We start from the raw sequence: 24705 nt of genomic DNA on the forward strand, positions 1-24705 counted from the left end.
TGCCAAGAGTCGGACGCGACTGAGCAACTGAACTGAACTGAAGCTTATACATTTTATGCCTGGCAATCTTACCCTAATCTCTTGTTTACTATCTTTTTCTTTCAGTTTTTCTCATAAGTTTATTTTTTCTAAATTAAATACAAGAATTATCTCCAAAGACAGTTAAAGATAAATAAATACATAAATACAAAATAAATAAATAAGACTTCACTGACATCTTCACAGAATTGAGACTTAATATCCATAGAAGAGTTCATTGTGTTTGACTATTTAAGGAAATCTTTGGCATGTTTTATCATTTTCTAAAATGTAGGTTAAGTTACTTTTACTGTTTCCCTGTGCATATTATAGAGAATAGTCAAGTAAATATGCTTCTACTTGCCCAATTTTTGCCAGATATGCAGCATCAATTTTTACCCTTTGTATATTTTATTGAGCCTAGTTCTTCCTTCTCCATGATTGTATATGTTTAAACACTAAGTTCAGTTTATTGGTTATCATTAACATGATTCGGATCAGATCAGATCAGATCAGTTGCTCAGTCGTGTCCGACTCCTAGCGACCCCATGAATCGCAGCACGCCAGGCCTCCCTGTCCATCACCAACTCCCATAGTTCACCCAGACTCATGTCCATTGAGTCAGTGATGCCATCCAGCCATCTCATCCTCTGTTGTCCCCTTCTCCTCCTGCCCCCAATCCCTCCCAGCATCAGAGTCTTTTCCAATGAGTCAACTCTTTGCATGAGGTGGCCAAAGTACTGGAGTTTCAGCTTTAGCATCATTCCTTCCAAAGAAATCCCAGGGCTGATCTCCTTCAGAATGGACTGGGTGGATCTCCTTGCAGTCCAAGGGACTCTCAAGAGTCTTCTCCAATTGCACAGTTCAAAAGCATCAACTCTTCGGCACTCAGCCTTCTTCACGGTCCAACTCTCACATCCATACATGACCACAGGAAAAACCATAGCCTTGACTAGACGAACCTTTGTTGGCAAAGTAATGTCTCTGCTTTTGAATATGCTATCTAGGTTGGTCATAACTTTCCTTCCAAGGAGTAAAGTGAAAGTGATAGTCACTTGGTCAAGCCCTCCAGGCTCTTCTATCCATGGAATTCTCAAGGCAAGAATACTGGAGTGGGTTGCCATTTCCTACTCCAAAGGATCTTTCCAACCCAGGTATTGAACATGGATCTCCTGCATTGCCAGCATATTCTTTACTGTCTGAGTGACCAGGGAAACCCTAATATGATTTAGGTTATCTTCTTTTCCTGGCCTAGCTTGTGTCTCCTTTTTATACCTCAGTATTTTTAAAGCTGCCATGATTTTCTCTGTAAAGGCCTCTAGAGACATCATACAAAAAACCCTATAGAATGACATGGAAAACAAACTTCAGGCTATCAAAAACTAAAAGGGAGGGAGGAGGGAGACATATAAGTATGGGATTAATAGACACAAACTTCTATACATAAATGCCATTTAACCCCTTCTACTGTCTCGTTCAGCAAGCAACAGTTAGAACTGGACATGGAACAACAGACTGGTTCCAAGTAGGAAAAGGAGTATGTCAAGGCTATATATTGCTTATTTAACTTCTATGCAGAGTACATCATGAGAAATGCTGGGCTGGATGAAGCACAAGCTGGAATCAAGATTGCCGGGACAAATATCAATAACCTCAGATATGCAGATGATACCACCCATATGGCAGAAAGCGAAGAACTAAACAGCCTCTTGATGAATGTGAAAGAGCAGAGTTAAAGAGTTGGCTTAAAGCTCAACATTCAGAAAACTAAGATCATGGCATCCGGTCCCATCACTTCATGGGAAATAGATGGGAAAACAGTGGCTGACTTTATTTTTCTGGGCTCCAAAATCACTGCAGATGGTGATGGCAGCCATGAAATTAAAAGACGCTTACTCCTTGGAAGAAAAGTCATGACCAACCTAGATAGAATATTCAAAAGCAGAGACATTACTTTGTCAACAAATGTCCATCTAGTTAAGGCTATGGTTTTTCCAGTGGTCATGTATGGATGTGAGAGTTGGACTATAAAGAAAGCTAAGTGAAGAAGAATTGATGTTTTTGAACTGTGGTGTTATAGAAGACTCTTGAGAGTCCCTTGGACTGCAAGGAGATCCAACCAGTCTATCCTAAAGGAGATCAGTCCTGGGTGTTCATTGGTAGGACTGATGTTGAAGCTGAAACTCCAATACTTTGGCCACCCGATGCAGAGAGCTGACTCATTTGAAAAGACTGATGTTGGGAAAGATTGAGGGTAGGAGGAGAAGGGGATGACAGAGAGTGAGATGGTTGTATGGCATCACTGACTCAATGGACATGGGTTTGGGTGGACTCTGGGAGTTGGTGATGGACAGGGGGGCCTGGCATGCTGCGGTTCATGAGGTCGCAAAGAGTCAGACACGACTGAGCAACTGAACTGAACTAAACCATCTTGTTGGGTCATAGAAAAAGCAAGAGAATTTTGGAAAACATCTACTTCTTTTTTTGTTGACTAGATTAAAGTCTTTGGCTTTGTGGATCACAACAACATGAAAAATTCTTAAACAGATGGGAGTACCAGACCAGCTTACCCACCTCCTGAGAGACCTGTATGCAGGTCAAGGAGCAACAGTTAGAACTGGATATGGAACAGACTGGCTCCAAATCAGGAGAGGAGTACGTCAAGGCCAAATATTATCACCTTGCTTATTTAACTTATATGCAGAGTACAACATGTGAAATGCCAGACTGAAGCACAAACTGGAATCAGGATTTCAGGGAGAAATATCAGTAACCTCAGATATGTTTCCCTTGTGGCTCAGTTGGTTAAGAATTTGCCTGCAATGTGGGAGACCTGGATTCAATCCCTGGGTTGGGAAGATCCCCTGGAGAAGGGAAAGTCTACCTACTCCGGTATTCTGGCCTGGAGAATTCCATGGAATATATAGTTCATGGGGTCACAAATAGTTCATGGGGTCACAAAGAGCCGGTCACGACTGACAGACTTTCACTTCACTTACTCACATATATGCAGATGACACCCGCCTTATGGCAGACAGTGAAGAGGAACTGAAGAGCCTCTTGAAGAAAGTGAAAGAGGAGAGTGAAAAATTTGGATTAAAACTCAACATTCAAAAAACCAAGATCATGGCATCACATCACATCCCTTTATGGCAAATAGATGGAGAAATGATGAAGCAGTGACAAACTATTTTCTTGGCCTCCAAAATCACTGCAGATGGTGACTGCAGCCATGAAATTAAAAGACTCTTGCTCCTTGGAAGAAAAGTTATGAAAATCCTAGATGGACAGGGAAGCCTGGCTTGCTATAGTCCATGGGGTTACCAAGAGTTGAACATTACTCAGTGACTGATCTTAACTGAGTTGAACTATACTTAAAAAAGGTAAACAAAGAGGATTCACTGTACAGTGTAGGGATTCAATATCTTGTAATAGCCTATAATGGAAAATAATCTGAAAGCACTGAATCTCTTTGCTATACACCTAAAACTAGCACAATATTGTAAACCAACTATACTTGAATGAAAAAAAGAAAATAAAATCCTGTGGACTGCCTTGTCATATTCAAAATAACTCATTTCATTTCTTTCTTCCCCATTCATTTAGAATGGGTATGTTTTTATGGTGTAGTTTTCCATCTGCTGATACACCTTCCCATAAAATGTGCATGGTTATATTTAATATAAAAGCATGTAACACATGATAAAGTACTCCTGAATTTTAGGTGAAAAGCCCATAAACTATCTCACCTCTTTCAGATTATGATTTTACCATAAGGTTCATTTAATCATTTCATTCTTTCTAGAAATTAAACTCTTCTGGCTCATTTAGCATTAAAAATAAGTGAACTGAGGAATGACTGGAGTGACACATATTTTTAGAGAAAGGTAGTCCATATAAGGAAATAAAAGAATGTGTTTCCTTATATAGGATGAGGTATTCACGCTAATGCATAAGAGCTAGAAAATATTTTACTTTAGAGCCCAGAGCACCATTTGGATAAAGGGTTCATAAAGGGCTTCAAGTAATGCACCACCTCCAAGACTGCAGAAAGTCATTAGGCAGCCAACTTTCCTTAGAGATTTTGCTGCAAAGAACTTCTACTATCAGAAAATCATAAGCTAACCATAGGGAGGAGGGAAGAAATGCAGCCTTTGAAAAGAATGATGAAGATCTTTTAAAACAAGGTTTGCAGACAGGCCAACATTAGTGACAAAGCAAGATTGCTTGCTGAATAGCGTACAGTTCTGCTGTATTACCTAAACATGCAGGTGTGCACACATACACACACACACACGCTTTACTTATCTAGTGGGATGGGCTTCTTAAAATTTTGAAAATTTTATACATTGTTCAGATGACTTTGACCACCAAATCTTTTACAATCTGTTTTGCTTTGCATTCTCACAGGACTTTGATTCTCTATCCATTTTAGTATCTATTTCATGTTTCTGACTTGTCTTTTAAAGTTTCTGTCTCCTCCATGGGCCATTATCTCTGAGGACAGATTGCTATATCACTTCAGCACTTAGAGGAGAATCTGAAATTCTAAAACTCTCTACAGTTTTTAAATTCTTCATAGTGTAGCCTTTAAGGTCACTTGAAATGTTTATTTCAGAACATGTTAGACTTAGAGCCATAGTGATCTTCCTGCTACTTTAAAGCTAACATTGCTGGGTTCTTTTTTGTAATCATGTTGCTTAAAAGTATGAGATATGGTATCAGTCTTCTAATCACATTGTTGAGAACCCCCCTATTAAAAGAATGGTTTGAGCTACAGATACTCTATACCCTAAAAGGTGCTGCTGCTGCTGCTAAGTCACTTCAGTCGTGTCCGACTCTGTGTGACCCCATAGACGGCAGCCCACCGGGCTCCCCCGTCACTGGGATTCTCCAGGCAAGAACACTGGAGTGGGTTGCCATTTCCCTCTCCAATGCATGAAAGTGAAAAGTGAAAGGGAAGTCGCTCAGTTGTGTCTGACTCTTTGCAACCCCATGGACTGCAGCCTACCAGGTTCCTTTGTCCATGGGATTTTCCAGGCAAGAGTATGAATGACTTAAAGTTATCTTTCTAGATACATGTGATATTCACATATTAGGTACTAGAGATTCAAAAATAATTATAATTTTTTGCTTGCAGAAACTAGGCTTTATTATATTGGACTATAAATTACTATAATTTATTTTTGCTACTTTTTGAACTCAGTTATAAAATTGAACATATACTAATTTTGCACATCTGCTCCCAGGTGAAATTAAACAAAAATGTATCAAAGTGATCACTCAACTGATGACTTTAGATGAGTGTAATTTTATGTAAATTCTACAAGATATAGTAATTAAGAATGAGTTGATTTCAACTCATTCTTCTTTTGTTCTTAATTGTTACAACAATTTAATTCCAAACATGATAAAATGGCATCTTTGCCTGATACACCTGCATGCTTTATAAAGTTTGTTCAGAGTTTAGGTAGACTAAGAAACAAAGGGGGAAATATTGACAAAAATCATGTTTTATTAGAAAATTACATTTCTGTGTCAGGAACATTGAATTTATTTATTCATGAAATAAGTTATAGCAACATCAACTTACTCTAATCTAATCCTGCATTAAACAGGAAAACTGCCCTTGAAGGAGTAGTTCAAACCAGGAAGAAAAAAAATAGAACTATATTATTTTTAATTTATAAAATATCCCAGTTATCAACATTAGAGACCTATGATCATAATAATTAATAATTGTTATTAATGTTGAATGCTCAGTTGCTCCAGTCATGTTCAACTCTTTGCGACCCTATAGACTGTAGCCCACCATGCTTCTCTGTCCATGGGATTCCCCAGGCGAGAATACTGGAGTGGGTTGCCATTTCCTTCTCCAGGGATCTTCCCAACCCAGAGATTGAACCCATGTATCCTGCATCTCCTGCATCGCAGGAGGATTCTTTACCCAGTGAGTCACCTGGGAAGCCCATTAATGTCAAACATATAGTCTTAAAGTACTTTTTTAAAGCATCTAGTTTGGTTCTTAAATCATATTTCACTGTAAGCAAAATTAAATATCTCCATGCTAGAACTGAGGCCAACAAAACACCCAAAATTGAAGTAATCAAGGAAGTACAGTTATTAAATGAATTAATGTTACAAACTACTTAGTCGACTGCCTTCTCCACTATACTTTAATTTGCATGAAATATGGATATTAAGCTTTAAAAATTATCAGGAATATAAACATATAAAAGCATATATCCAGAACAATAGAAATAAAAACAAAAGTAAGCAAATGGGACCCACTTAAACTCAAAAGCTTTTGCACAGCAAAGGAAACAGTAAACAAAACCAAAAGACAACCCACATATTGGGAGAAAATATTTTCAGTAATGTGACTGACAAGGAATTAGTCTCCAAACTTTATAAGATGTTAATGAGGCTTAACATCATCAAAACAAACAACCCAATCAAAAAATGGGCAAAGACGTAAATAGATGTTTCTGCAAAGAGACATACAGATGGCCAAGAGGCCCATGTAAAGATGATCAACATTGTTAATTATTAGACAAATATAAATCAAAACTACAATGAAATATGACCTCACACCAGTCAAAATGGCTGATATCAAAAAGTCTACAAAAAATAAATGCTGGAGAAGGTATGGAGAGAAGGGAACCCTCCTACACAGTTGGTGGGAATGTAAATTGGTACAGCCAATTTACAATATGGAGAACATATTGTACATATGGAGTTCAATATGGAGGTTCTTAAAAAAACTAAAAGTAGAGCTGCCTATGACCATGCATCCAATCCTAAGAATATACACAGAGAAAAGCACGATCTGAAAGCATACATGCATGCCAGTGTTCATTGCAGTATTATTTACAATAGATAAGACGTGGAAGCAAACTAAATGTCCATTGACAGAGGAATGGATACAGATGTGGTATATATGTAAAATGGATTACTCAGCCATAAAAACATGAAATAATGCTATTTTCAGCAACATGGATGGACCCAGAGATTGTCATATTGAGTAATGTAAGTCAGACAGAATAGGAGAAATATCATATGACATCCCTTACATGCATAATCTAAAAAGAAACAAATGAACTTAACAAAACGGAAATAGATTCACAGACTTAAATAATGAATTTATGTCTTAAGATTAAGAGAAACAGGTAGTTAGAGAATTTGAGATCCACGTGTACACATTGCTATATTTAAAATGGATAACCGATAAGTTCCTATTGTATAGCACAGGGAACTCTGCTCAATGTTATGTGGCAAAGTGGGTGGGAAGGGAGTTTGGAGGAGAATGGATACATGTATATGTATGGCTGTCCACCTAAACCTCACAGCATTGTTAATTAGCTATAATATAAAATAAAGAGTTAAAAAAAACATACTAGGTAGATATAATAAAACATTTATTTAAAAAATAATAGATTTCATAACAACTTTTAAAAAAGTATTTGATATTTAGACCTAATAGACCATAAACAAATGAATTATAAAGAATATTAAGTAAATATAAATAGTAATAACTGTGCTAACTAGGACTCTTACAAAGAATGACTTTTGGTTTTGGTTATGAAAGCTCATGGCAAAAACCTTAAGCTTAAAAGTAAATTAATAGCTGGGGACTTTACATTTGCTTTTAAGCCTAAGTTTAGATAGAGTTAACAATTTGCTAAAAGACATAGAAAAGCTTGATAAAATATCTCTCTAAACAACTTTATTTTAGTAAAATACATAATCTTTTAAAAGATTTTTAAAAAACAAAACCAAACAAACATCATAATATGATGAAATAATATGACTTATGGAGCAATATTTATCTCAATTAGAAAATACTAGCTTTTTCTTAATTTTTAAAAGATTTTTTTCTAGAAAAATACTTATTGTTTTATAATATTTTCCTACCCATAGTACTTCCCAGGTGGCAGAAGTGGTAATGAACCCACCTGCAATGCATGTAGATGTAAGAGATGTAGGAGATAAAAGAAATGTAAGAGACTTGGGTTCAATCCCTGGGTCAGGAAGAGGCCCTGGAAGAAGGCATGGTTCCCCACTCCAGTTTTCTTACCTGGGGAATCCCATGAACACAGGAACCTGGCAGCTGCAGTCCATGGAGTGACAAATAGTTGGACACCACTAAAGAAACCAAGCATGCACACACTCCCCATAGAGATATATATCAATGGAATTTGGTGAAAGTCAATGGAGAACTTTTTACTGTAAAGATAATACTAAAGTATGAATCTATTCCATAATTATAACTGTATGTTTATTTCTTTGGACATATGATCTCAGTGAGACAGAATAACATGCTTGATACTTCTCCAGGGAATGAAGTTATTCCACAGGAAAGAATTTCAAAATAAAATTCTGATATTTGGCATATTTTGATATTGCTTTGATAGAACCTATTCATGATAGAACAGGAGAAAGGCACACACACTTCTAATACTGATATCATCCTACTGCTTCATTCATCTTAAAAGTGTCAATAACAAAAGCAGAATTTATTCTGCTTTAATTTATTTTAAATATCTTGTTAAAAGAAAAGTATAGTGTTTAAATTGCAAAGCATACTTGCATAAACTATAAAGGAGAAAACAAATGCATGAATACATGCATAAATAAGTATATAAAGTTCAAAATTATGCCATCTAAAAATAATTGGAAAAGGAGTACATCAAAGTTGTATATTGTCACCCTGTTTATTTAAATTCCATGCAGAGTACATTAAACAAAGTGCCAGCCTGGATGAATCACAAGCTAAAATCAAGATTGCCTGGGGAAATATCAACAACTTCAGATATAGAATAGATGATACCACCCTAATAGCAGAAAGTGAAGAGGAACTAAAGAACCTCCTGAAGGTGAAAGAGGAGAGTGAAAATCCTACATTGAAATGAAACATTCAAAAAACCGAGATCATGGCATCCAGTCCCATCACTTCATGGCAAATAGAAGGGGAAACAATGGAAACAGTGACGGATTTTCTTTTCTTGGGTTCCAAATCATGGAGGACAGTGACTGAAGCCATGAATTTAAAAGACACTTGCTCTTTGGAAGAAAAGCTATGATAAATTTAGATAGCATATTAAAAAAGTAGAGACATAACTTTGCCAACAAAGTTCCATATAGTCAAAGCTGTGGGTTTTCCAGTAGTCATGTATGGATGTGAGATTTGGGCCATAAAGAAAAAGGCTGAGCACGGAAGAATCAATGCTTTCGAATTGTAGTGCTGGCGAAGACTCCTGAGAGTTCTTTGGACTGCAAGGAGATAAAACCAGTCAGTCCTAAAGGAAATGAACCCTGAATATTCATTGGAAAGACTGATGCTGAAGCTGAAGCTCCAATCCTTTGGCCATCTGATGCAGAGTTAAATCATTGGAAAAGATCATGATGTTGGGAAAGACTGAGAGCAAGAAGAGAAGTTGGTGACAGAGGATGAAATGGTTGGATAGCATCACTGACTCAATGGACATGAGTTTGAGCAAACTCTGGGGGATAGTGAAGGACAAGGAAGCCTGGAGTCCTTTAGTCCATGGGGTTGCAAAGGGTCAGACACAACTTAGCGATTGAACAACAACAACAACAAATAACCTTGTTCAATATATTATTAACATAAATAAAAAATATGCTCTATAGACATAAAGAGATTTTATATTCTGAGTTATACTATCAGTATAGTTCAGTTGTTCAGTCGTGTCTGACTATATAATATAGTTATCCTATATTTATAATATAATATAGTATGAAACTATAATATACTATATTTATATTTAATAAATATATTTTAGTTTTACTTTAATGAATAACAAACAACCTGAAGTGAATCTGAAGAGAATCAGAAACTTACATTAATGGCTTCTACTTCAAAAGAAATAATTTCTGAAAGATTCTTTTAATATTAACAAAACTAATTCAGTCTCTTAATGGTTTTCATAAGGAAAGAAAGTGAAGTCGCTCAGTCGTGTCCACCTCTTTGCAACACCATGGACTGTAGCCTGACAGGCTCCTCTGTCCATGGAATTTTCCAGGCAAGAATAATGGAGTGGATTGCCATTTCCTTATTATGGTTTTCATAATAGGGTTTTAACTACTTTTATAGAATTTATTGAATATTGTTATAAGTAATAAGATGATTGCCACCATTATTGCTTTCTTCGTCTTCCATTTAACTTATTTTCATTTTGTTGCCTAGATTATTACTGCTTTATTAAAATAATATAGACCATGTGGTCTATAAACATTATTCCTTAGTATTTTCACTATTTAATATTTAATGTTTATTAAAGGTAGTTTTTATCAGTGCTTCTTGTGTATTAAGTGGTTGTTTAAATTTAATTTAATTTTCAAAAAAAGGTAGATTCACATTCAATATTAAGAAATAATGCAGTGAAATCCCATGCATCCTTTTCCTCAGTTCTCCCAATCTAGCATCTTAAAAACCAATCGTACAAATAATATAACCAGGATATAGACATTGATAAAAGCAAGATACAGAGTTTTTTCAGTATCTGAATTTTCCTTCTTGTTGCTCTATTATAACCACAACCAATTCCCTCTCTTTCCCTACTTGATGTCTGGCCATCAATATAATCTTTTTTTTTCTTCACTTAGCATAATAATGTGGAGATATACAAACAGTTGCTGTATTAACAGTTTGTTTCTTTTAATTGCTGAGTGCTATACCATGGTATGGATATATCAAAGCTTGTTTACTGATTCCCCCACTAAAGGAACCTGGGTTATTTCCAGTATGGGGCTATATGAATACAGATGTTATGAACATATTTTGTCTACAGGTTGTTGTGTGAACATAACTTTTCATTTCTCTGTTTAAAAGACCATGAGAGTAATTACAGGATTATAGTGTAGGTGTGTATATGTTTATCAAGACATGGCCAACATTTTTTCAGAGTAGCAGAACATTTGACATTTCCACCAGCAATGTATGAGAGGTACAGTTTATCTTTATCCTCATAACCATTTGATATTGTCCTTATATTTTATTTGAGAATTTCTGGTTAGGTGTATGGTGATACATAATTATTTCTTAAATTTGAATTTGCTCGATGAATAATAATGTTGAATATCTTTTTAATGTGCATTTTGCCATCTGAATATCTTCTCTGGTGTGAAGTCCCCTCATTTATTTTGCCCAATTTCTAACTAGATAATTTTTATTGTGAGTTTTGTGTGTTCTTTATATGAAGTTGACCCTTGAAAAACATGTGGGTTAAGAACCTCCACCTTTCACACAGTTGAAAATTCACTTGTAACTTTAGAGTTGACACCCCACCTGGATTCATCCAATGGCAGATCATGTGCTTTTGTATTTCAGTACTTTTGCATTTCATTTCTTTTACTTAATATAATATATGAGATTTTTCCATGTTATTATATGTATAAGCAATTCTTTCTTCTCAATGCTGAAGAAGGACATTCTCCAACTAGAGGACATTTGGGTTGTTTCTGGTTTGGGATTGATTATAAAATAATCTTCCATTAATATTCTTATAAATAGAATAACATGGGAAAATGTCATATATTATAACAAGCAAAAGAAGTAAGATGCATAAGTAAACATCAAGGTATAGTTTCATTCATGCCAAGTTCAGGGATAGGCAAAACTAATTAATAATAAAGTCAAGTAGTGATTATCACTGGAAGTGGTTGGCATTGTCTGAAAGTGGCATGAGGGTGATGGCTGTTCTGTAGTTTGATCTGCTTGGTAAATACATGGAGGTGTATATATACATGGAAGAACTCACCCAGTGGCACACTTAACATTTGTACATCTTATTGAACTTAAAACATTTAAACTATTCTTCAGTAAACTATGTTCAAAATCAAGAATCAGATGAGATCCATTGTTTAAATGAAACTCTTATAGAACATATTCTTTTCATGATAGATTATTTTAACTTTTTTAAAGGCATGTTTGGGCATGCCCACTTTTTATATTTTATCAAAATGATGTGGAGGGCTTAGTTAATTGTCCTCACATATAAAATAGTAACTCTACTGAGTGAAAGCTATTCCATGTATTCTAATGTGTGAAACAGAGCTTTGTCAACAAGGTACCTACAATACACTTTATGAAACTGAAATGGATGGAATGGAGAAATCAGGAATGTGTATTACGACTAATGAATATTATTTCTGGCAGTTATAAGAACAACTATAAAATATATATAGTAATGGTCAATGTCCTGAAAAGATCAATGAAAGCAGATATTAATATAAAATGACCCTAAAGAAAATGATTTGCCTAATACTCCCTTTAAAAATACTGTGGTAAATATAAATTTTATAGCTAAAATTATCAATTCCTTTTTAAAATAATGAAACATAAGAAAAATGGGCACACAAGTGCCCATTATAACAGACACAGACGCACACATATAATGTTCAAATTAATGACTCCTCAATTCATTAATGCCATTTATTTTAATAATATTCAAGAATATATTTATTAAAGGCACTTTCCAAATGAATGAGCAATTAGAAGAATCTGATATGCTAGAAGTCCTTGTTAGACCTCGTCTACTGTCCTGAGATGAATATAGACTGAGACAGATTCTCATGGGCTCTAAGTTTTACATTTTTTTTTCTTCTCCCAAGGCAATCAAAATTCAAAGAAAGCCCAAAACCACTCCATGGTTTGAGGTTTTCAAAAGAATTCTAATACTACTTTAGTGAACCAACTTCTGGGATATCTTGGATATACACTGAGACTGTGGTAATATCAATTTTGGAAGTTATTCATATTTTTAAATTTCCTACTAGACTCAAATAGTTTAGAATTTATAGAGACTGCTTTGAAAATTCCTAAATATGGGATGCTCTTGACTTTTTAAAATACCAATAAGAAACAAAAATGTTCCTCATATTTTTAAGTACCAATGTCTTAGCCAATATCACTTTAAGGAGGACCATTTGTCTAGCTGTATCACTGTGAAAATGTAAAATCAGTTTTCTTATGAGCTGTGCCATAGAAGCCTACTCTTAAGTATTGCTTAGTATTGAGATGAGCTTATAAAATTCGAGTACTGAGATTTTATATTCTTTTGTCAAACACAAAACATGATAAGCACATAACATTAAATAAGTACAAAAAAATGTTAAAATGTTCTATTACCTGATCTAATTAACCTGTATTAATTGATTTAAATCAGGAAATGGGTACCATCTTGCACACTGTATTTAAATTGATTAATTAGTCCTTTGTGTTTTTTTTTTCCTGATTACAGATTTAAAAATAATCAGCCAGTCCCTTTATCATCATCCATTTAATTTTATATTCAGTGGGTAAATTTAAAGGATTAAAACTAATAAACACATCTGTATTGTCAATCATTTTAGTGTTCTGATAAGTAAAATTTTATCAGAACTATTGGTGTTGGCCTACCTGACAAATAGCAAAGTACATTCAGTTTATTTTTAAATTCTAGAGAAAGAAACATTAGAGTTAGGTAACTTTTCAACTGATTAGGGCATATGGAAACAAATGTCAATTTAAGTGTACAGTTTTATTTTCTGATATTGAGATTCTTAGTAACTTCTCTACAGAGGTGACCAATTTGTATGTATATGCAAATGCCAAAGAATGCTCAAACTACCGCACAATTGCACTCATCTCACATGCTAGTAAAGTAATGCTCAAAATTCTCCAAGCCAGGCTTCAGCAATACGTGAACCGTGAACTTCCAGATGTTCAAGCTGGTTTTAGAAAAGGCAGAGGAACCAGAGATCAACAATGCCAACATCCACTGATTCATCAAAAAAGCAAGAGAGTTCTGCTTTATTGACTATGCCAAAGCCTTTGACTGTGTAGATCACAATAAACTGTTGAAAATTCTGAAAGAGATGGGAATAGAAGAGCACCTGACCTGCCTCTTGAGAAACCTCTATGCAGGTCAGGAAGCAACAGTTAGAACTGGATATGGAACAACAGACTGGTTCCAAATAGGAAAAGGAGTACGTCAAGGCTGTATATTGTCACCCTGCTTATTTAACTTATATGCAGCATATATTATGAGAAACACTGGGCTGGAAGAAGCACAAGCTGGAATCAAGATTGCGGGGAGAAATATCAATAACCTCAGATATGCAGATGACGCCACCTTTATGGCAGAAAGTGAAGAGGAACTAAAAAGCTTCTTGATGAAAGTGAAAGAGGAGAGTGAAAAAGTTGGCTTAAAGCTCAACATTCAGAAAACGAAGATCATGGCATCTGGTCCCATCACTTCATGGGAAACAGATAGGGAAATAGTGGAAACAGTGTCATACTTTTTTGGGGAAGGAGCTCCAAAGTCAGTGCAGATGGTGCCTGCAGCCATGAAATTAAAAGACGCTTACTCCTTGGAAGAAAAGTTATGACCAACCTAGATAGCATATTCAAAAGCAGAGACATTACTTTGCCAACAAAAAGTTCTGTCTAGTCAAGGCTATGGTTTTTCCAGTGGTCATGTATGCATGCGAGAGTTGGACTGTGAAGAAAGCTGAGCGCGGAAGAATTGATGCTTTTAAACTGTGGTGTTGGAGAAGACTCTTGGGAGTCCCTTGGACTGCAAGGAGATCCAACCAGTCCATTCTGAAGGAGATCAGCCCTGGGATTTTTTTTGGAAGGAATGACGCTAAAGCTGAAACTCCAGTACTTTGGCCACCTCATGCGAAGAGTTGACTCATTGGAAAAGACTCTGATGTTGGGAGGTGTTGAGGGCAGGAGGAAAAGTGGACGACAGAGGATGAGATGGCTGGATGGCATCACCGACTCGATGGACGTCAGTTTGAGTGAACTCCGCGAGATGGTGATGGACAGGGAGGCCTGGCGTGCTGCGCGATTCATGGAGTCGCAGAGTCAGACGCAACTGAGCGACTGAACTGACTGAACTGAACTGATTAAGAAGAAAAATAAACTCTCAGTCAGTTTTGGGATGTATTTCTTAGAATTCCAAGTATTTGGAATTCCAAATATTTGGAATCTTAGAATTCCAAAATTCCAAATCTAAGAATCTAAAATGTTAGATTCCAGGGGACAGTGTAAAAAATGAAATTGCCTCTTTATTGGGACTTCCCTATAGCTCACATGGTAAAGAGTCTGCCTGCAATGCAGGATACCCAGGTTCGATCCCTGGGTCAGGAGGATCCTCTGGAGAAGAAAATGGCAACCCCTTCCAGTGTTCTTACCTGGAGAATCCCATGGACAGAGGAGCCTGGTGTTCTAAAGTCCGTGGGGTTGCAAAGAGTTGGACATGACTAAGTGACTAACACACACACATACTTTACTTAAGATATATCCCATGATTTAAAATAATGAATAGAGAATTATTCCAAATACATGTAGTCACCCTTTATCCAAGGAAGATACATTCTAAGACCCCCAGTGGATGCCTGAAAACTTGGATAGTACCAAATGCTATATAAACATGTCCTTTCCTATACATAGGAGAAGGCAATGGTGCCCCACTCCAGTACTCTTGCCTGGAAAATCCCATGGATGGAGGAGCCTGGTGATAAAGTTCATTTTATAAATTGAGCATACTAAGCATTAGCAACTATCTCTAATAATAAAATAGAACAATTATGGCAATACATTGTAATAAAAGTTATGTGAATGTGGTCTCTCTCACTTTTTCTCAAAGTATTTTGTTGTACCCTACCCACCCTTCTTGTGATGAGATGAGATGACCAAATGCTTACATACTGAGATGAAGTGTGGTGAATGTCATTGTGACATAGCGCTAACATAATATTGGCCTGATGGTATCTAGAAGGATCATCTGCTTTAAGTGATCTTGAATCATCAAATCATGGTCATGTTGATGGTTGGAGGATGTCAGGAGTTGATGATATTGATGGTTGTGGATCTCTGGTAGGATTGAGGAGGAAAGTGAGAGACTTCATCATGCAACTCAGAATGGCTTTCAATTTAAAACTTATAAATTGTTTTTTTTTTTGGCATTTTCCACAGAATGTTTTTGGACCATGTTTGTCTATGGTAGCTGGAACCATGGAAAACAAAACTGTAGATAAAGATGGACTACTTTAACAGAGCTTTAGAATTTGCTGTGTCCAGCAACTTATACTAAACAAAAGAATAAATGAACATGAGCTATAGTTTCAAGCAATCTATTTATATAATAAAGATAATGAGAGCTCAAAATTTATTAGAATGTAGTACTTTCATTTTGCTACAACCAACCCAACCAATTGTGTTTCTGATAATTTCATTTCTTATTTAGGGGTTAAATATCATGAAGTATGGCATTTTAATCCTGGTGAAGGAATTGACAACCCACTCCAGTATTCTTGCCCCTGGAAAATCCCATGAACCCAGGAGCCTGGTGGGCTACAGTTCATGGGGTAACAAAGAATTGGACACAACTGAGTGACTGAACAGACACATGGTATTTAATATAGTAATATATTTTATATGGTAAATATAGAAAAATAATATAAACAAATATTGCTATAGAATGTGATAGGTCAGTTACTGAAGTATACTGCTTAAGAAAATTGTGCTGTGCTTAGTTACTCAGTCATGTCCAACTCTTTACAACCCCATGAATTGTAGCCTGCCAGGCTCCTCTGTCCATGGGGATTCTCCAGGCAAGAATACTGGAGTGGGTTGCCATGCCCTCCTCCAAGGGATCTTTCCAACCCTGGGATCGAACTCAGGTCACTGACTTTGCAGGCAGATTCTTTATATTCTGAGCCACCAGAGAAGCCCTTAAAAAATCACTAAATGTCACTTACGCATGGTGTGTGCTAAGTCACTTCAGTCATGTCTGACATTTGCAACTGTAGGGACATAGCCAGCCAGGCTTCTCTGTCCGTGGGATTCTTCAGGAAAGAATACTGAAGTGGATTGACATGCCCTTGCCGGGGGGGTCTTCCTGATCCAGCTGGAACCAGGTTCTCCTGTAGCTCTTGCATTGAAAGCAGATTCTTTACCACTGAGCCACCAGAGAAGCCCCACACATGTCATGCATAGATTGCTGTAAAAGAAAAATTGAAGTATGTACACTGTTGGGCACCAAAAATATACTGGGAAAATCTGTATTTTCTTTGATAAGTTAGAAGAATTGTTGAGTTATCTTGTACTGTATAAGTGTTTTTAGGAAACTGAAATATTAAAAAAAAACACTTATAATTGTTAAAAAGCTCAAGACAAATACATTTTAGTTGAAAAACATTTCTTAGAGCCACCATTGGCAGAGGGTAGGATGGAGAGCTGACCTGTAAAAACATGTGTAACAAGTATTTAGCAAAGAGTCCAGGAGCATAAGAATGACTAAAAGGACTATTTCTTAACAATCAAGAATATAAACTAGAATGTATATAATATCCTTTCCTCTCTGGATAATTCACATCTATATATCTCAGATTAGGTAAATATTTCTTTTAGGTTTAATTGCTCAAAAACTCAATAAAATAAAATTTTAAAATTGCAAAGTTTTCTTGCTTCATATGCTTACATTCCAGGTCTTCCTTCATCTTTATTTTCAACTGATTTTTTGTAGAAGGAAACATTAGAAAATATACTCAAATTTTTAAAATGCCTGTGTCTTTACTACTCCAGTAACTACTGAAAAAAAAAAAAGAGTTGTATTTAGATATTATGATATACTAGGTATCTACTTACGCCGTTTGCCCTCATAAATGTTAAGGGAAAAAAAAGAAAAGGATATTTGGTCAAATGGTGTGGGTAGTGATCATGTTCCATTTTCAAAAAGAAACTTGATGTGTTCTTCAATAACTAATTTGTTAATGGCACAATTTATAAAAAAGACATCAAGTTTTTGAATAAAAGTGATATGTGAATTAAAGTAATCTGTGTCATGCAACAGATGTATAATATTTGAAACTAGGAAACAAATCTAATCTATCTTATGATCAAAGGATAACTCAGAAAACAATCCACCATAAACTAAGCCATAAATCCCAAGAAATAAAATATAATCTATTAGCTGATGGACATTAAGTACAAGAACTAACCCTGGGAAAACCATTATCATAACTTTCTTGACCTCTGAGGGGCCTGTTGACACAGTACTATATATATCAACCCTAAACATTTTTGTAAGTGTCCCTGGATGCCTGGCACTGAGGGCAAAAGCTTAAATAGAAAAGCAGTGTCCTCAGAAAATTGGAATGAGAATGAGGTTGCTCTCTTCTTTTTTTAATTGTAAGGAAATTATTTTTATTTTATACCAATTTGCAGAGACATTGAAAATTAAAACTTAATCCATGACTGTTATCTAGAAATGATCTTGAGGAAAAGATTTGTCAAGATCTTTCCTTCCATTTAAACCAACAAACCTACCAGCTAGAAACTAGAAGAAAATACATATGCTTGCATAAATTTATTCATTTTCAACTTTGGACAATTTGGTGGAAAAATATTGACCATTTATCAACCAGTTATCATATAAATTTTACCTTGTAGTAGTAGGAAGGAAAAAAATTTGAGAAACAGTAGTGTTGATCAGAGATGAAGTGTGTGTGTTTATGTACGTGTTTGTGTGTATTCATTTATATATTTACATAAAGCCATGCTGCTTTGATCAATTCTTTCATGATTTTACACATTTCAAAATTACTCATCTGTCAAAGTAAAGTTAAAATACATTCCAGCACTGAAAAGTCCACCAATGTCTGAAAATCTAAAAATTATCTTTTTTCTGTGAATTGGCCTTTATACATGAATTGGCTACTGCTAAATTCACTCACACATTTTTACAGTGGTTTCAGGATCTATGATTGCTCTTTTTCTCATCTCTCTGCCTTGGCCATTTCTACTAAGTCACATTCCTGCCAATCTCTGTCTAGGATGAATGCCCCCATTATTTAGTGACTGAATGTTTGTGATGACTTGTAATTCTATATTGTCACTAAGTGAAGTAGGTCTTACTTTGATGAAGATCCAGTTTTCATGCCAGAGACTCACGAGACAAATAGCAACAGCATTGATTCACAACTCTTTACCACTTTCTGCCCCTTACAAATTCTCTTTCAGTTTCTGATCTAATTATGTAACACATAGATTTTTATTTGTATTTATTTATTTATTTTTTGGTATATCATCTTCCATTTTTACCTTTCTCTAGAATCTTATTTTAAATGTCCTTCCTTTTTTGCTCCCAGTTTAATCTTCCACCTAAATCTTTCTTGTCCATTGACAGGTCAGTGCTGAGTGAGATAGAATGTGGCATGTGGAAAAGTGATACCATGAGATTCACAAAGTGTCACTTTTCAGAGACAGATCTATTTGACAAAGGTTTAGCAACATTTTTCAAGCTTCAGATTGGTATTAATAAGTCTCCGTTTCTTATGGTGGGACCGTAAGTACAAAATTTTTCTCTTCTCCTTTCCTTTCTCAGCTCAGTCTAAAAGTATCTTTCTTGATGATGTAAGCGAAGACCTGTGAAGCTAACAGAAATCACTGAGATATATTCTGTAATAGATGAAAGTGAAAGTGTTAGTCTCTCAGTCATGTCTGACTCTTTGTGACCCCATGGACTGTAGCCTGCCAGGTTCCTCTGTCCACTGGGTTTCCCAAGCAAGAATACTGGAGTGGGTAGCCATTCCCTTCTCCAGGAGATCTTCCCAACCCAAGGATCAAACCCTGGTCTCCCACATTGCAGGCAGATCCTTTACTATCTGAACCATCAGAAAAGTCCTTGTAGTAAATGATGGACTCAAACAGTTGCTATTTCTGTAATATTTAATTGTTGATGGAATCTTTTTCTCCCACCAGATCTTGGTTTATCCATCTCTAAGTCAGTAAAGAAAAGTGTATTTCTGCCTCTTAACCATATGTTTCTATATATCCATATCTGCATCAATCTCTGTTATCTGAAATCTATTTTGACTGTTATATTAAAGCTATGTGATCATAAACTAGTGTAGCAGTCTCCTGGTAAACTCCTACTGACTTCTTTGAATGTTGTTCAAAGATATTTTAGTGTTTAGCAGAGACTTTTAGTACTTTTGGAGAAGGAAATGGCAATCCACTCCAGTAATATTGCCTGGAAAATCCCATGGACAGAGGAGCCTGGTAGGCTACAGTCCGTGGGGTCGCAAAGAGTCGGACACGACTGATCGACTTCACTTGGAGTGGATTGCCATTCCCTTCTCCAGCGGATCTTCTCGACCCAGTGATGGAACCCAGGTCTCTCGCATTGTAGACAGATGCTTTACTGTCTGAGCCACCAGGGAAGTCCCACTTTCACTTTAGTACTTTAATTTTTAGTAGTCAGACACGACTGAAGCGACTTAGCAGGAGCAGCAGCAGCAGCAGGGAACTAAGCTGCTGTCTATGGGGTTGCACAGAGTCGGACACGACTGAAGTGACTTAGCAGCAGCAGCAGCAGCAGCAGCAGCAAGCTTGTTCATAGTACTTGGTGTTTGAATAGATACTGAGCTGTGGTTAGCTTTGTCTAGTAAACTGATCTCCATGATATGCATGCTATATGATGTGAATTAAATCTTTCCCTAATTTTACAATTTTAAGAAGGTAAATCATAAAGGTCTAAAATACAGAAAATCATCACTATCCAATTATCTAGCCAATCATTAAATTCAAAATGTCATTACCGTGAAAAACATATTATTCAAAAAACAGGTTGTTTAAAACACTAGCAGTTCAAAGAAAAAAATGGATTGCAGACAACAAAGTTTTCAAAGTCAGCATTAGTGGTCATTAAAGACTCAAACTAGGTTCATAACATGTGATGAGCAGTGAAAAGCTCTTTATCCCATTATCAACCCCTTTAGGCAAATTAAAACAATTGAAAAAGAACCCCTGAAGTGCTATAAATAATGGGTGTATGTGTGTTCAGGAGTAAAGAGCAATCTGATGTGATTTTGTGGTGGTATATATATGAGGGTTTTGCCTGGAATATAAAACAAGTTTAAATCCCATGATATTCACATATTGTGTACCTTCATAAAGTCAGTGGTGCAGGCAGTAGGTACCTCAAATGTGTCAAGGGAATTGGTGTACTTATCATAAAGCAGTCACAGATAATAATCTGAAAACTCTAATTACAAGTTTATGGCAATGGGAAACCTTTCATATTGCAAATAATGCCACTGTGTATATTCTGTGGGTCTGCACAAATGTATCAATAAAAGTAGTAATAGATGAAATCTGCCCTCTTAATATTTCGTATTCATTAAATATTCAAAACCTCCATTAACCTTTTTCCATAGATACCGAATATTTTTTTTTTGCTTGCATAAGAAGCTATAGAAAAATAACTTGTTTTAATAATAAATGCCCATACATTTCTTTGCAGCAGAAGTGGGTCATATAGGAACCTCATTGTGTTAAAAACATTTTTTGTCCTATGGTGTTTCTTCCTAACTCATGTTGGAACCCCTTGGCCTCACAGAAGTTGCTCTCAAACAAGCTGCACCTGTATGCATCTCCAAGCTGACATCACGATGAGCATGTGCTCCTTTCCCAGTGCTACAAACAGTGTGGAGAGGAGGGGGCTGTGCCCCTGGGCATTTATTATTCCGGGTGACCACCTGGGAGTGGCCAATTCGAAACCATCCTGCAGTAAGAAATGGGCAAGATGTGTAAAGAGGGTGATGACTCTAGGGCTTCATTTTTGCTGGCTGTCATTTAACATGGATGAGCTGTTAAGTGCCTAAAATAGGGGTGCTTATCATGGAGAAACACTGGGCTTGTATGGCCACACAGCATACTCAGTACAATACTGTTCAGCATGAAAAAGGCAGAAGGGTGGCAAGCAAGGCAGAAAGTAACAAACCATTAAGCTAATCCTATAAAGATCTAGCCTGTCAGGCGGCACATTTCCTGAATACTTAGAAAGCACAAGAGAGGCTTATTAATGGTTCATCACAGTTCTTATGTTGCTTACATGGCTAATATGCAAACGGTGCCCTTTTTTCGTGGGATTTTCAGCACATTAGGATATCACTTCCATGGCTACTGTTTTTTTTTTTTTTCCTCCTGGGTAATTGAAGTGTTACCATAGAAGACAATGATTGATGATGTCTTTAAAGGCCTAAAAAAGCACAGACTATTTTTGAAACTGTGCCATTGTCTATATAAGGGGAGAAGAAGGAACTATCTGAATTCTACAGTAGGCTTGGGGCCACAGCAAGGGAGTCCAGAGGCTGATGCAGAGATCAGGGTACATTCAGCTTTTGCTCCCACTCCCCCTACCAAATGCTTGTTTGGTGCGGGAATGGTCTGGAGTTTGTCAGAAGCTCAGTGTAGTTAGACCACTATGCTAGGAAGTTATGACTGCATGCTTCCTCCCTGGGAGCTGCAAAGCTCCTCTTGCCTTTGAAAGCCGCTTGACTGAGTTGAAAATAAGAAAGAGTGGTTGTGATGGTGAGATTAGCTTCAGTTCGCATTTAGAACAAGCTGCTTTCTGTATGGTATTCGGTGTGTGCATGCTGAATTGCTTCAGTTGTGTCCAACTCTTTGCGACCCTATGGACTTTAGCTCACCAGACTCCTCTATCCGTGAGATTCTCCAGGCAAGAATATTGAACCCTTGTCTCCTATGTCTCCTGCACTGGCAGGCGAGTTCTTTAGCACTAGCACCACCTGGGAAGCTTGGTGTTTACAATATGTGGAAACTATTATCATATGCATGCACATGTCTCCCTTACTTGTATTTGTGTTTTTCTACACCTTGGCATCTCCTTTTAGCCTTCTATTGACATTGAATCAAGCCAGTAAACATTTAAGGAGAATCTACAACACCTTGTTAGACATTAGGAATACGAAACTATCTAATTACATATTTATTTAACTTCTGGAAAAAACCTGGTCTTGGAAAGTGTGTACCCATAGTTAACAAATACATGTCATTCTAAAATTACTGAGTTTCAGATCTTCCCTGGTGGCTTAGTGGTAAAGAATCTGCTTGACAATTCAGTAGACACGGGTTTGATCCCTGGTCCGGCAAGACCCCATCCACCACAAAGCAGCTAAGCTCATGTGCCATAACTACTGAGCCTGTGCTCTAGAGCCCGGAAGCTGCAATTACTGAAGCTTGCATGCCCAGAGTCCATGCTCCACAATAAGAGAAGCCATTGCAATGAGAAGCCCATGCAGCATAACTGAAGCATAGCCCCCTGCTCGCCACAACTAGAGAAAAGCTCTTAGAGCAATGAAGACCTCTAAGAGCTTGAAGAAGCTTGAAGAAGACCTCTAAGAGCTTGGCAATGAAGACCCAAGCACAACCAAAAATATAAAGAAATAAAATTATAAAATTACTGTTTCCTTTCTCTTTTTTTCATCCTTGTACAAATAATATATAGGATAGAGAAAGAGAGAGTTCCAATTTGAGGGACAGAAGGTAGAAACTATGGATTTGTTTATGTCAATTCAACTCCATTCATTCATTTTAAAATATTGAAAAGGTATGGTCTAATTCTTTAAATAATTTGAGCTGACTCAAAGTATTTGACTTTATACATGTTTAGCACTTGCCAAACAGAAAGTAAGGCCACAAAAATCTAACCAAAGCATTAAGAAGCAAGTTGTAGACACTGTTTCTCGTTTTCATGTTTTTATTTATTTATTATTTAGAACAGTTGTGGTGAAGTGAATTTAAGTAATTTAACTAAGCTTTCTAGAATTCAGTCCCTCATTTACAAAATGGAAATAATACCTGTCTTCATGGTTGTTCTGCATACTAAGGAGAAATATGGAGGAGATTGTATGACATAATAAGATGTCAATAAATTAGCATAATATGTAAACAATGCAAAGAAAAAACAGCCAATAAACAGATCAAGAAAATTTCATTTGAAATTGGGCTGAAAATGTCTCTGTTTCACACTTCCTTGTTGAATGCCTCTTAGTCTTTTTTTTTTAATTAATTTATTTTCTAATTGAAGGATAATTGCTTTACAAAATTTTGCTGTTTTCTGTCAAACCTCAACATGAATCAGCCATAGGTATACATATATCCCCTCCCTTTTGAAACTCCCTCTCATCTTGCTCCCCATCCCACCCCTCTAGGTTGATACAGAGCCCATGTTTGAGTTTCCTGAGACATATAGCAAATTCCTGTTGGCTATCTATTTTACATACCGTGACGGCACACAAGCGCAGCCAAGAGGAGCTACCCCACATCCGAGGTCAAGGGAAGTGGCCGAGAGTGCCAGGCAGTGACCGCGCAGGAACGGCCCAGAGGAGCTACCCCATGTCTGAGGTTGGGGCAGCGGCTGAGAGTGTCAGGCTGCGACAGTGCAGGAGCAGCTGAGAGGAGATACCTCACGTCTGAGGTCAGGGGCAGTGGCCAGGAGGAGCTACCTGCTGCCTGATGCCAGGGGTGGTGGCCGGGAGGAACTACCCCATGTCCAGGGAGCCATGGCTGTGCGAGCGCAGGAGGGCCTAGAGGAGCTACTTCATGTTCAAGGTCAGGAGGGACGGTGGTGAGGAGATACCTCTCATCCAAGGTAAGGAGCAGCGGCTGTGCTTTGCTGGAACAGCCATGTAGAGATACCACGTGCAAGATAAGAGAAACCCAAGTAGGACGGTAGGTGTTGCAAGAGGGCATCAGAGGGCAGACACACTGAAACCATAATCACAGAAAACTAGTCAATCTAATCACATTAGGACCACAGCCTTGTCTAACTCAATGAAGCTAAGCCATGCCCTGTGGGGCCACCCAAG

The sequence above is a fragment of the Bos grunniens genome, chromosome 9 (genome assembly GCF_055505025.1).
Source record: "Bos grunniens cultivar Pamir isolate PY7600 chromosome 9, Bosgru_T2T1.0, whole genome shotgun sequence".
NCBI lineage: Eukaryota > Metazoa > Chordata > Mammalia > Artiodactyla > Bovidae > Bos > Bos grunniens.